Below are 13,314 nucleotides of genomic sequence, written 5' to 3' on the forward strand. Positions count from 1 at the left end.
CAACAATGTTACTACTGGCCCAGCCAATCATGCACCTATCTTTCTTTTTTTTTTGCTCATGCACATGGGGTGGCGCCGGAGGAGTTTTGAATTGTTATTTCTTGCTACCTTCAACTGTTTTATTAACTTTATTAACTCTTTATTAATTTAGTCGTGTTAACCATCAATATGTTTTACGTCCATACTTTGCTCATAGTGATGTGTTCCGCTTTTCTTTTTTCCCTGCCGTGATTGAACTATGGAACGCAATACCAAGCTTTGTGGCAGAAGCCAGTGATGTTTGTGAATTTGAAAAATTGTTAAACATGTATTTTTGTGATTCCGCTGCCACTTGATGCACCTGTATATATGGTCTGCCTGTATTTAAACCCTCCCTGTAAGAACCCTCAGCAGAGGGTTGACAGTATGAAGAAATAAATAAATAAATAAATAAATAAATAAATAAATAACTTTTATGCTTAACTGGACATAAGAACCAGCATAAAAAGATACGGCGGCTAAATATGCAGGCTTTCCTTCAGAAGGAAATAACAGTAAAAAGAAATCTAATTCAGCCTAGGCTGCCGTGGCTAGAGGATCACTAGCACGACTATCTCCTCTAGTCCATCTCGAAGACATCGTGGAAGTCCAATTCCTCGCCACCTTCACACGGCCGGCTGTTGAGAGGGTGCGCAGGGATCCCGCGCCTGCAGACAGAGAGGGAATGAGCACAGGGTGCGAGTGCGTACGGCGCGAGAATTCATGGCAAAGCGCCAAGCGGGCATCTACATAAAATTAAGCACTGGTGCTAGTCCCCGAAAACTGAAAACAATACCAGCCTGACGATTGAAAGAAACAGCGTGGCTATAAGCTATTAGACGAGGAGCGTAAATGCAGACATACACAAAACAAAGCAGACCGACGAGTGCCTTGACTTGTCTGCTCCGTTGTGTGTCTTAATTTGCGCAGATCACCAACATAGCCTCTCGTGAATTTAGGAGATGCCGCTAGTGCTAAGTGGCAGGGAAGATTCCAGGTAATTAACTTCAACTATCAAACAAAACAGAGACTACGTACAGCGATTTCGCCGAATAATGATAGAGAACACTGCAGAGCAATTCCGATGTTTCGTCCAGAGCATAGACTGGAAAGAATTATATAATGAAACAGATGTACACAGAGCGTTCGTTCTGTTTCAACGAAGTGAAGCTCGAGTGCTGCGATATGGTTTTGCCACCTCCGCCAGCGGCTTCCGGAAAGAAACCATAAAAAGGCACGCAAAGCATGGGCCGACAAAGATTTGTACAAACGCATTAAAAACAAAGACGCTGTGTATCACACCTTTATACGTACGCGGAAGCCCGACCTACGTGACGTACAAGAAATTTAGGAATACAGTACAAAGTTATTTAAAGAAAACAAAATGTGGTTACTACGAGTGCGTTTTCTCTAATACGCGAAGCAATCCCCCCTCCCCCCAAAATATATGAGATGCGGTCAATGACATAACAGCGAAAAAATTGAAACGTGCATCCGAAAATGACATACTTAAACGGGCGAGAAACGGAACGTGCGACATTTGTTAGCTGCATGAACACGCATGAACCCTACACACGTTGCAATTGGAAACAGTCACAGGCTTTCCACACCACGTGTGCCGAATCACTTTACTTGGAACCAACTTGTGTCGCAGTAGTACGTGATCTTATGAAGAAATTAAAGCATGATGTCTCAGCTGGCGTAGATGCTATTAGTCCCGTTTCGGTTAAATATGCATCGCACGGAATAGGTCGAGTGTTTGTGCATGTTATAAGCTTGTCTCTTAGCACAGGCGTTTTTCCAGACGAGCTCAACATAGCGCGTCACACCAACTTACAAAGGGGCAAATGCAGACGAAATGTGAAATTACAGGACGATTTGAGTAGTCACTGTATTTTCAAAACTTTTGAAGGTGTTATCAATGGAAGACTTTAAACTTTTTTTCACGAAACACAATGTTATTGCGCTATGCTGATACAGCTTTAAAAGAAATAAATCAACTGCGCAAGCTTTACTAGGTATTAAAGATAAAATAATTACAAATATTGAACAGAAAAACCTAATGCTTGGTCTGTTCTTGGACTTAAGGAACGCATTTGATTCGATTAACCACTATATTTTAACTGAAAAATTAAGAAGGTACAGAATGCGGAAGTTTGCTAATAATTTGTTAAAAGATTGTGTATGTAATAAAAAATAGTTTGTTAAGTTGGGAAGTACTGCATCTACAGCAAAGTGTCCCATAAGTTCAAAGTTAGGTCCATTACTGTTTCTAATTTACGTGAATGATTACTACGTGAATGATTATTTACTGAAAGACTTACCAGCTTACCAAAAGATACCGATGTATGCAGATGGCACAAATGTGTTTGTTACAGCCGATAACACAGCATAATTGTAGCAGTGTGTAGATGATTATACAACTTTGTTATCTGACTGGCTGATGCCTAACAACCTCGAGCTGAATGGAACTAAAACAACTCATATTATATTTAGGGCGTCGAGTAAGAGAACCGAGGGTAGAATGCAAGTTAAATTTGACAACTTCCTTATTAAACGAGTCAAGCAACAAGAGTTTCTGGGAATAGATTTTAGTAAAGAATTATCATCGAATACACTTGTGAATTTAGTCTGCAGTGAATCACCTAAAACATTGGTATAATTTATAGAATCGCACACCAGATCACTCTATGGCTGAGACAACAATTATATAATACACTTATTTATTCAAAAAGGTTGCTGCGGAATATAGTTTACGGGTAAAACCACCAGTAACAAATTAAACGAAATTGATTAATTTATGAAAATGAATTATTCGTTTATGTGGTAATTACTGCGGCTGTTTTTGCGTAACTGCGCATATGTATGGAATCTGCTGTCAAACATGCCGTTTGCGGGGGCTGAGATATCTGTCAGGGCTTTGTGCCTTTAGTTTCAGCGTACCCTAGTTTGAATTAACGAGTAAGAAAATACCAATTTTCTAAATTATTTCTATAGCTGTTAGATCAACGCAAAAAAAAAAAAAAACAGACGGACCACTTTCTTGCATGATATAAATCTGCTTCACTGAGAGTTGAATGTTCCGTGCCGTAGCTCCGTAGCCAGGCGCGCCGACGCGAGGCAGCCCAAGCGCGCGATAACAGAGAGGAGCTGTTCCCCGAGATCACGCCGCGTTTCGACGCGTATATACCAGCCATGCCGCACCGTTTGCGCATGCGTGTGCGCGTAAACGCGAGCTTGCGCGCGTCCGCAAGCGTACGTGTGGTCTGGGCTTAAGAGCTGCGCTCTGAGAGTGCAATAACATACACCTGCAAGTTTGGGAGAGTAATTTGGACCCTATTTTGATATCGAAAAGAGCATGCTAAAAGAATGACAGATTCGCAAGCATGCAATGGAGCACTCGTGTTGTTGAAGTGCCAAGCAGAGTGATAGTGTTATTCGGAAAACTAGGCACCAATATAGCGGTAGTCTTCATGATCAATGATGCACACGAACAATTAGTACGAGTTGGTTACCCTGCGGAAGCGTTGAGCTCTCCATGAAAGAGACGCGCAATGTCATGTCATGAGCCTGAGCGACCGATCTCGAAATTATCGCGCAGACGTCAGCGTCGGCGACCACGAGGAACGGGACATCCACGACCGCCACTCACCTTAACATGCGGCAGCGGTGCGCGTTTAGCCTAGGGGCAGCCAGTGTGGCGTTTCTGAGTTTGGCGCTACTCCACAGGCGCTCAGCGACGGCCGAAGCTCTTGGCCTGTAAGAAAGCGTATACGTCGCAGCATCGGTAACAGAAAATCCTGCGAGGTGGACGCCCGCCCTGCAGTTTCTCGGGAACTCTCTGACAAGACTGCGATTAGTGGGTCGAACGGGTGACGTAGTAGCCTATTCAGTGCCTTTTACTATCTATGGTGGGCAATGTTGAATACGCGAGCATGATAACCTTCAGCAAATCATGGTCGTCGGTTACTTTGCAGCGCCTAAACTAGCAGTGCGTGGTGTTTCTTCAAAGCAGTACTGACACGCATATTTGAAATTGTAGCTATACTATGGGCTTAATTTGTCCCAAATGTAGCGACCACAATTACTATGTAGGTTTATAATTTTATGAAGGCATTTTAATTGATACTAAGGTTTCGAAATGCCTGAGCATGCGCTAGCGACATTACCCTGGCACAAAATTTGCTTCTTTCGTGTAGCAATAAGGCTAAGTGCGATGATATTCCTCGTAAAGAAATAGACGATAGTTCTCTGCGAGTTCATCCTGCGGCTGCGCTATAGCGTGTGGCAGCGGCGGCCATCGCAAGAGCTGAGCGACGCAATGTATAATGACGCCATGGCTCATTCACCGGAACGTATAGAAACCGAAACTTCTTTGTAGGAAAGAATATTACGGTAAATTACTTCCAGCGCACTGACACTTCCTAGTTTTCTTTCTTCTTTAGGGTTAGATGGTTCGGATGGTAATTTAACGAAACTCGAAACAGTGACGAGTCTAATATGCTATGCAAATGCTTGTTTAAGTGTGTAAGATATACCGGGTGTTCAAGTTTAGCTTTGTGGTTTTCTTAAAATCAGGCACTGAGAGGCACGCGAAGACCACCTGTGCAAGTAAGATATGTGACCAGGGGCACACAAAGTGAGATGATAATTAGCGCTGTAAGCAGCCGAATTAACTAAAATTGAATAATTAGCTTTTTGTTGACGGCAATAAGTGGGTATGTACGTGTTCAAAAGTTATAGAGGCAGTCGTGTTTCTACACAGTTTCACTTGGAAGAACTCTTCTAGCGTGTCTGTCCTACAGGATATCCGACTCCAATTTCAATTCTCCCTCTCATGATTACGCATGCAAGAGAGTTAGGATCGGCGCAAAATTCCTCCTTGATGTGACGCTGCTGTTGCGTCCGGCGTTTAGTCTGACAAGAGGTCGGACGCATAGCAGAGGTGATAACTGTTCTCTTTCCCCTCTCGGCTGGGGAAATCAAGATATGACAGCGCGGTGTGCTGTGCAGTTGTTGCTCTTGATTTCAATAAGATTGACAGTACTTGGAAATCAGCAGCCACTTTATTTGCGTAGCCCAGGCAAGGGCCATGCCCGCTCGTCTGGTCACCATTACGCACGCGCACTGCCCTCCGGCTTCTCCGCTGGCGCCATTATCTCGGCATGGCAGCTGCCGCCATCGTTACACGCTGCGCGGTCGCATGTTACGACAGCGGTTCCGGATTCTTCAATTTTTTTATTTCGCCAGCAGTACAGAGTCTTGACCTAGATCAAAAGCCTTCGTTTATTCTATTAGCACATTTACTGGTTCTGACCAGTTAGGCCTAAATGCAGGAGAGCACGAACGTTACAGGCCTGCGTGAGATTTTGACCCAACACGTTGAGCAGACGTGATAAGTGGAGATTACAAAAATGTCCGCAGTCGATGCTTTATCACTACTTCATTGCTCTTTATATAGAGAGACTATGAAATCACCAGGAGATTTATATACGCCACGTGAGGTCAGTTTTCAGTTCTTTATGTTATTGTCAACCTTCAGTTCCTCGTGCACGTGTCCGTTTGTTGCATATGTTGTTGACAGGGTATCCCAGCTTACGTGAGCCAAGATGGTAAAAAAAAGATAGCGCAAAATTGGATTAACAGGTCCATGGTTTTCTGTCATCATTCTTTTTCCACCCGAGGATACTTATTTTTGTGCGCTGATGAACTGGTTATTCTAAGATTATTAAGCGTGCCACTCTCATTGGGAAAGCTATCACTGCGTTCTAGAACATCCAATTCAGTCGTTCTACGCTTGGCGTCGCCTGCGTAACAATTTTTAGGCAGGAGTTATTCGCAGTGCGCGAAATACTAAAGAAAAAAAAACGGGAAGGCGGTTCATCGCCAGTTCAAGTTTATCAAAGTCAATGCCTTCCTGGCAAAGTTGGGCTTGACAATGAGGCGGAGTCACTGCGCACGGCACTCTAACGCGTCACTCCTCGGGTGAGGGGAGTCGGAGGAGCGTAGTACGGTTTCGATTTTTTTACTGCAATACCTTAGACATCGGCTGGCAGTAGGACGTATGATGACGGGTTAATTAATTTTAAATAATTTCTGAGGCTTGACATTCCAAAAACTACGATGTGATTATGAGCCCGCCGTACTCGGGGAAAACGGGGCTCCTATGCTAGATGTCGAATCCGGCCTCATGACAGTTTTATTGAAACACACACACACACACACACACACACACACACACACACACACACACACACACACACACACACACACACACACACACATATATATATATATATATATATATATATATATATATATATATATATATATCCTGGACATGACGGCGACGTGTGGCCCCAGAAGCACGCAGCTACGTAGCAGATATCGGCGCCCACATTTAGACTGCCCCACCTTCGGAGTCCCTTTGGAGAAAACAAAATTCATAGAGGAACGACACTCTCTCATGCTAAATTTGAGCGCAACTCTAGACGCGTTTTCATCTCATGGTATATTTGCTAGCGTGGACAGTGTCTCGTGGGGCACGTTGCAAATGGAGCGAAGTGTGGAGCGATTGCCTCACTAATCGGGAGATTGCGAGAAGCAGCGCATGGGTGATGCGTGGGCGCGATTGACAGCAGCCGCCGGAGACAGAGTTCCGCTCAAGCAGCGCTTTGTTTCCATATGTCTGACGCGCGCTACATGGCGCTATCTCGTAGCCATCGTCGCTGCAGAGCCTGTCTTGCGCGGTACTACGCTTTTCTAAAGCCGCTTAAACTTCGTAAAGTAGCGACACTCACCTCCTCCGCCTTCACTCTTCCTCGTTTCTCCTCTCTTTCACGCTCTCACCTCGACCGTGGCGCTGCCTACACTGTTCGAGCGTAGCAATGGCGTCAACATGCGCTCCTCGCCACTCCGTAAACCCTTTTACAGCAAAAATGGCGCTAGTGCACGGCGCGAGGGCCCACGTGATGCAATTAGGCCAATAGCGACGCTGCGTCGTCCTCGGCCAGAGCGCGCGAGGAGGAGGCGGAATTCTTCAAAGCGTGGCACTACTTTACGAAGTTTAGGGGCTTTACGCTTCTCTTCTCCCGCCTTTCGCCATACCCTCCTCCTCCTTCGCTTTCTGCTTCGTGGTTACGCTGCACCCTCCTCCTCCGCTTTCCTCCTCGCGCTCTCTTCACCATTGCCGTCTTTCCTGGCCCTCTGCGCTTTGCGCTCTCCCCTTCATGCTTCGCTTTGCTCATTCGCTCGGTTACGAGGGACGCCGACGCAGGAACGGTCGCCTAAGAGCTGCGCTCTGAAAGGCTAAAAACATTCGCGATACAGAGAAGCGGTGGTAATCATCTAAGAAAGTGTCGCGTGGTCACGCGTCATGAGGCTAGCGGTGACAAAAGTAACCGGTGGAGGAGGAGGAAAAACTTTATTGATTAATCAAAGGAGAAGAAGAGGGGAATAAGGAAAAGGGTAGGGTGGGAGGGAAGCGGCTCGGTGGGGCCTTATTCCAGGACACCAGTGATTCTGACTACTTTCTCCGCCTGGTCCAAGAGGCCCCTTTGGGCCCCCAGCCCTGGCCGGGCGAGGAGGATCTCTCACGGCTCCCGTAACCGTAAGGAACCAACCCCGCTTAATATCCGCCCGTCAATTGCCGGGTCGTCACGTTGTGACAGCGATCGTCACGTGACTGTGACTGCGATCGTCACGCGGGACTTGGAGTTCACGATCAGAGGACGGTAACACCAACACGGACAGGTTTCCACTTCCAGGCGGTTGCGGAGTTGTGCAACGAGGGCAGTTACTTCCCCGAAATCACTTTTGGCACCACTAGTGTCGCGGCACGTGGTGCAATATGGAACCACTTTTCGTATTTTGCACACGCTACTGGCATAGTATGTTAAAAATATTTCTGCAGGATAAAGCGCGCTGAAAACAACACAATGGGATGTTTAAGGAAGCAATGAAAGCTCTTCCACTGGAACGGAAGTCGCGCCCCTGATTCTAATCCTAAAGACATGTTTCTCCATTATTAATGCGAAGGCCTTGCATATATAATCGGTCAGTCGACCTTGAGCGAAAACGCTTCGATGACCCGAAAGGCAGAAAAAGGCTTCGAACCCTCGAACTTTAGCGGGAGTTGAGCCTACGACCTTTGGTGGGAGTCAAACCCAAGATCGTTGCTCATAATGAAGGCGAAGTTAATTAAGGCACAGTTAATTAAGCTAGAGTTAAGGCGCTCAAACCGACGTGCTTTGGTGGGAGTCGAACCCACGGCCGTTGGTGGCAGTCGAACCCACAACCGTTGGTGGTTATTAGGGCGAAGATAATTAAAGCAAAGACAATTAAGGTATAGTTAATTAAGGCACCCGAATCCACGACGTCCGGTGGGAGTCGTACCTACGAACTTTGGTGTTAATGAAGGTCAGCTTAATGTGGTACCGTTAATTAACATGTAGTTAATTAAGGCACTCGAACCAAAGACCTTGGGTGGGAGTCGGACCTGTGACCTTTCGAATTAAGAGGGACGACTAAGCGAAGTACACTAATCGAACTGAGGGGAATTACTAAGCGAATCAAGGGGGATGTGTACGCCATGTGTCCGCCTTTAATGCAACGGCACCTGGGCTTTCGCCTTCGAATCATTTTAGGGATCACATAAGAAGCCGTGTGAATTTTTCTCTAGTTATTTGTGTAGAGGCACAGCTACGGGAGACGCACGAGAAGAGTGAACGTAAGCATGGAATCGCGTTCGTGTCCCTTCGTTGCGCTTCTGTAGCTAGCCAGGTTAACCAGGTACATCAAAATTATACGGATGGTACAAGAAATGTGATGATAGAAGATCGCACGTGTCACAATCGTATAATGTTTCAAATATTTTCTCACAGGAAGGCGAACCTTACCTGGGAGATCGTGTATATCCATGTTCATATGTATTTCCAATAAACCAGCTAGTATATAAAGTGCCCAACTATGCCTTATTTAATTATTTGTTTTGATTCAGTAAAATATAATCCAATTTTTCTTACATATCTAGGGCTTGGCTTCGCGTTTTTAAATTATGTACGAACTTACTCAGCCGTCTAATAAAAAAAAGAACCGACGATTACGTTACGTCCTAATGCGAAATTTGAGCGCAGCAAATAAGCTGTTTCACCTTTTCGATAGATTGAGGCAAAGAAATCGAGCAACACATGTATGCGCTATCACAGAATTTTTTTTTATTTTTCACACGTATTCCTTTAACAAAGACTCCACTAGGTAAGCTTCTGCTTCGGCGGCACGCACCTCTGGATTCTGACGGCAACGGCGCTGGGCCTCTGCTCTGGCAGCTCGTTTAGCAGCAGCAGCAGCAGCAGCAGACGGAGGACTTCCATCGGTCGTCTCGCTCATGGCTCAGAAAGAACTGGCAGATAATTTCGCAGTGGCGAACGGCAGCGGCAATTTCGGCTCGGGCGGTGCACATATACAGATCCGCCGCCACCAATCTGGCTCTCTGATTGCCACCGCACAGGGCGAACGGCAGCGGCAATTTCGGCTCGGGCGGTGCACATATACAGATCCGCCGCCACCGATCTGGCTCTCTGATTGCCACCGCACAGGGGTTGCATTGGAGGAGGAGCGAAGAAAGGAATTAAGTTCGAGCCGGCGCTTTGACAACCGGAGACTCGCAGGAAGAGGGGGGAGGGGGGCGGCGTGTACACCCAGCGGCAAACGATGGGGGCAGAAGCGCGCGCAGCGAGCGGACAACACGATAAAGGGAGGAGGGAAGAGATAGCAGCGACTGACTGATGCCGCTGACGCCGATAGTGAGTCAACCCCAGCTGCGGAGTTGGTTTCAGGGACAACGCCGCCGATGCCGACACAAACAATATGATACCCTCGCTTCCGCAGCGCTAAGAACCAGGTCTAGCCGTGGGAAGGTGGTCACGTATTCGTCGACGTGCCGGGGCCTACGTGAAATAACCGGCGCGTCGGCAACTGAAGAGCACCCTATCCGCCACACAAGAACAGGGGGGGGGGACCCTTTCCTCCTCTTTCTGCATGGCGGCGACGGTGTTCTATGCAGTCACGTTATCTTGACTCTCTAGCGGCGTCAGCGGCATCCAGCGGTATCAGTCGGTCGCTGCTAGCGCTGGGGGGATGAAAGGGGGGCGGAGCTGGTTACGAGGCCGACGACAACGCCGACGACGACGCGAAACCCAGGAACGGACGCCAAAGAGCTGCGCTCTAAAAAATAATAAATTATCAGGTTTTACGTGCCAAAACCACTTTCTGATTTTGAGGCAAGCCGTAGTGGAGGACTCCCGAATTTTCGACCACCTGGGGTTCTTTAACGTGCACCTAAATCTAAGTACACAGGTGTTTTCGCGTTTCGCCCCCATCAAAATGCGGCCGCCTTGGACGGGATTCGATCCCGCGACCTCGCGCTCAGCAGCCCAACACCATAGTCACTGAGCAACCACGGCGGGTCAGCGGTCTAATCGACTAGAGTAAATGCCTGCATGTTTCGAAGCTAAACATACCCGTACTGGCAAAGGAGGCGTATTCTACGGTAGAATGGCAATGAAGAGCACATAAAAGAATGCTCGGTAATCACTCACCACAGGCTGGCGAGAAGGTTTGTCCGGTCCAGGTACTCCCCCCACATGCAGGCTTCGCCGCCAAGGACCAGTTGCTTCTGTTTCAACGTTCCTGTAAGCATGAAAAACACGTGTATGAGCGCAAAAAAAATTTGCACTGCCTACCGCGAGCTCGGCGAATTCGCATTGCTGCATACCTGGAAGAAAAGTGCAAGACCTACAAAAGAATTTCGGCAGCATCCATCTCACGATGACCGCCGATACGATACGATACGATTGGCAATCAAGCAGTGTAGTGAGAGACTGTACTGCTGACGTCATATTATTTACAATCTGTAGAGGTGCGCCAAAGCAATCCCCCCCCCCCCGCCCCCCCTTCGCGTCAGCACTTTCGGAAACTGAAGACAATTGTGTCCCACTGGCCAAGAAGAATTAGTGCTCAGCATGTGCGACTTCGAATGAACTACGGCGCGATTGCATAGATGTTTGTCTCAGGAGTAAATTATTAGTACTGTGAGCTAGAAGAGCGAGTGATCGCACTTTTATCAATGCAAATGCATCTGTCGACTGCGCTCGCATCAAGTCGAGAGAAGTCAGGAAGTGAAGCAGACGCCATGCACTGTGGTAATCGATATTATGCAAAGCATTTTGCTGGTAGCTGGCTAACCAGTATCGTCAGGGATTGCGCAAGCCATTATCAGGTGGACCAAGGTGGAACAAGGTGGACCAAGGCGTTTGCGTAAGACGGACAGTTGTGTCTGACGCGAGCGTGTATGGGGAGACAGCAGCAAGACGACAGTGACGACAATCGTGTGAAGCCGACTGCATGATTTCTACTGCGACCGTTCTGCGCAACTTTACCATATGGTGATTGTTGGGGATACAGTGTACTACATGTGTAGTGGACGAGCGATAGGCGAGAGGAACATGAATTATGAAGTATTCATGCGACTGCGTGGTATATAATCGCACGCATGCCTACGTCTACGTCATGTGGTGTTTGTTAAAACGACGATGGCATTTGCAGTCCGGCGATGAAATGTAAACCCTGCTCGACCTGGGCTGATCATGAAGGTGGTACAGCATCTGCGTAGCATTTGCTGCGACGAGGCAAGTACCAGCGGCCAATCTCCGAGCTCGTGCAGTCTAACAGAGCGCCTCAAAACGCGACCTGTCACCAGAAAAGAACGCGAGAAACTTTTCGCTGGCATGTGACGCACGCTCCAAATTGAACCACGCGCCTAGTGTTTAAAACGTAGTGGTTAAGTAAAGAGTCCTTTTTAAGATTTCCCTCGTCAAAGAAAGCGCATTGAGGCGCTTGGCGAGTTTTATAGCAATATGGATTTATATGAACACCATGCGATATTTCGCCATCGTCGAAAATTATACATAGAAATACAAATATTAGTAGTTTTATTACGTTGTCGGAAGAGCATTACTCATATCAACTGTATGCCTTCCCTTTGTGTCAGAAGTTGGACGCAAGGTGGCGAATTGTACATTTTACGTGTTCCTGTTCCAATCGCACAAGCTGGCGCACAGAAGGAGCTGTATTTAAGGAGCTCACTTTAGACAGCTTTTCTTGCGGCGACGAATCTTATAAAACAACTATACAGACCCTGTCAGCTTGTGCCATTGTTTTCCCATACGTAGCAGGCACGGTAGTACCTGTCGGTGCAGGGTTTCTGCAGCGAAGGACCACATCCCTATCATCGCACAAACAAGCCTTCCCGTTTTAAAGGCCGAACCACACGTATGCAAGCCGCCGCCAGAAAAATCGCGCTCGCGCGCCTTGCGTTTGCCGCACCTCGCGAGTTTGAGCCTACATGACACTCGCCAGCGCACGCTCATTTGGCACTCGAGGTGTGCTCGTCCGCGCCGCGTCGTCTGCTCAGCGTCTGCTTGCCATCTTGTCGGTACATGCCCCACGGTTGGTGGATTGACGGAAAAGATGTTTTGAGGCCATAATCATAAGTTTTGCTTACATTCACGTGACAGCGGGGCTTTGCTTCACCTGTGCGCTTCCCTGCATTTACCTTGCAGCCTCCTTAGCAAGTATAGTAAGGACGAATGCCCTCATAAATGTTCACCTGCGGCACAGCTTGGCATCTAATTGGCGTTTGCTCGCTACCGTCGTCACGCACTATGCTGGAACAGCGCAGTAAGTAAATTCTGCAGTGAGCAATTAGGCCTTCATACCATTCCGCATCGTCAGCGCATCACCAGTGCCGATGCTGTGGCGCTATCTGCTAACTAGAAGCCAAACCTCTTTTAAGGCGCGGCGCCATTTCTGTATTTCTAGCAGCGTGAGAACAAACTGATCTCAATATTTACAACAAAACATACCTAATGCTTTGACCTTAGCTTGAGACGACACTTGGCGATGACGGATTTTGTCTTTTGTTTCTTAGTGTCAGGGCGGAGAGCCAGTAACGAGCGCGAATTGGGATCGAAGAGGGCGTTCGGCGCTGCCATGTTGCTATAGGGGATCATGGTTAGGGTGGCTATTATGGTTAGCGGCGGTAACTGTCAAAGTACTTCGAAGTATATGACGTGCATGCGCAAAGCCCATAACATGTCACGTATCGCTGTGCCGTATAATTTAGCTAGCAAAATATACAACTCTCTAGTGCAACCAATAATAAGTCATTTACGCCCGGGACCATATATAGAGAGTTATAGCTCAGTGGGCTTACTGGTCAGCGGGCCCTGCGGGGGA

General features: G+C 47.4%; 1 pseudogene; it reads right to left on the minus strand.

Annotated features, from left to right (window-relative positions):
- Positions 1-598: 598 nt before the first annotated feature.
- LOC142586106 (beta-hexosaminidase subunit alpha-like) overlaps positions 599-13,314 on the minus strand; it is a 164,259-nt pseudogene continuing 151,543 nt past the window's right edge.

Source organism: Dermacentor variabilis, chromosome 6 (genome assembly GCF_050947875.1).
Source record: "Dermacentor variabilis isolate Ectoservices chromosome 6, ASM5094787v1, whole genome shotgun sequence".
Classification (NCBI taxonomy): Eukaryota; Metazoa; Arthropoda; class Arachnida; order Ixodida; family Ixodidae; genus Dermacentor; species Dermacentor variabilis.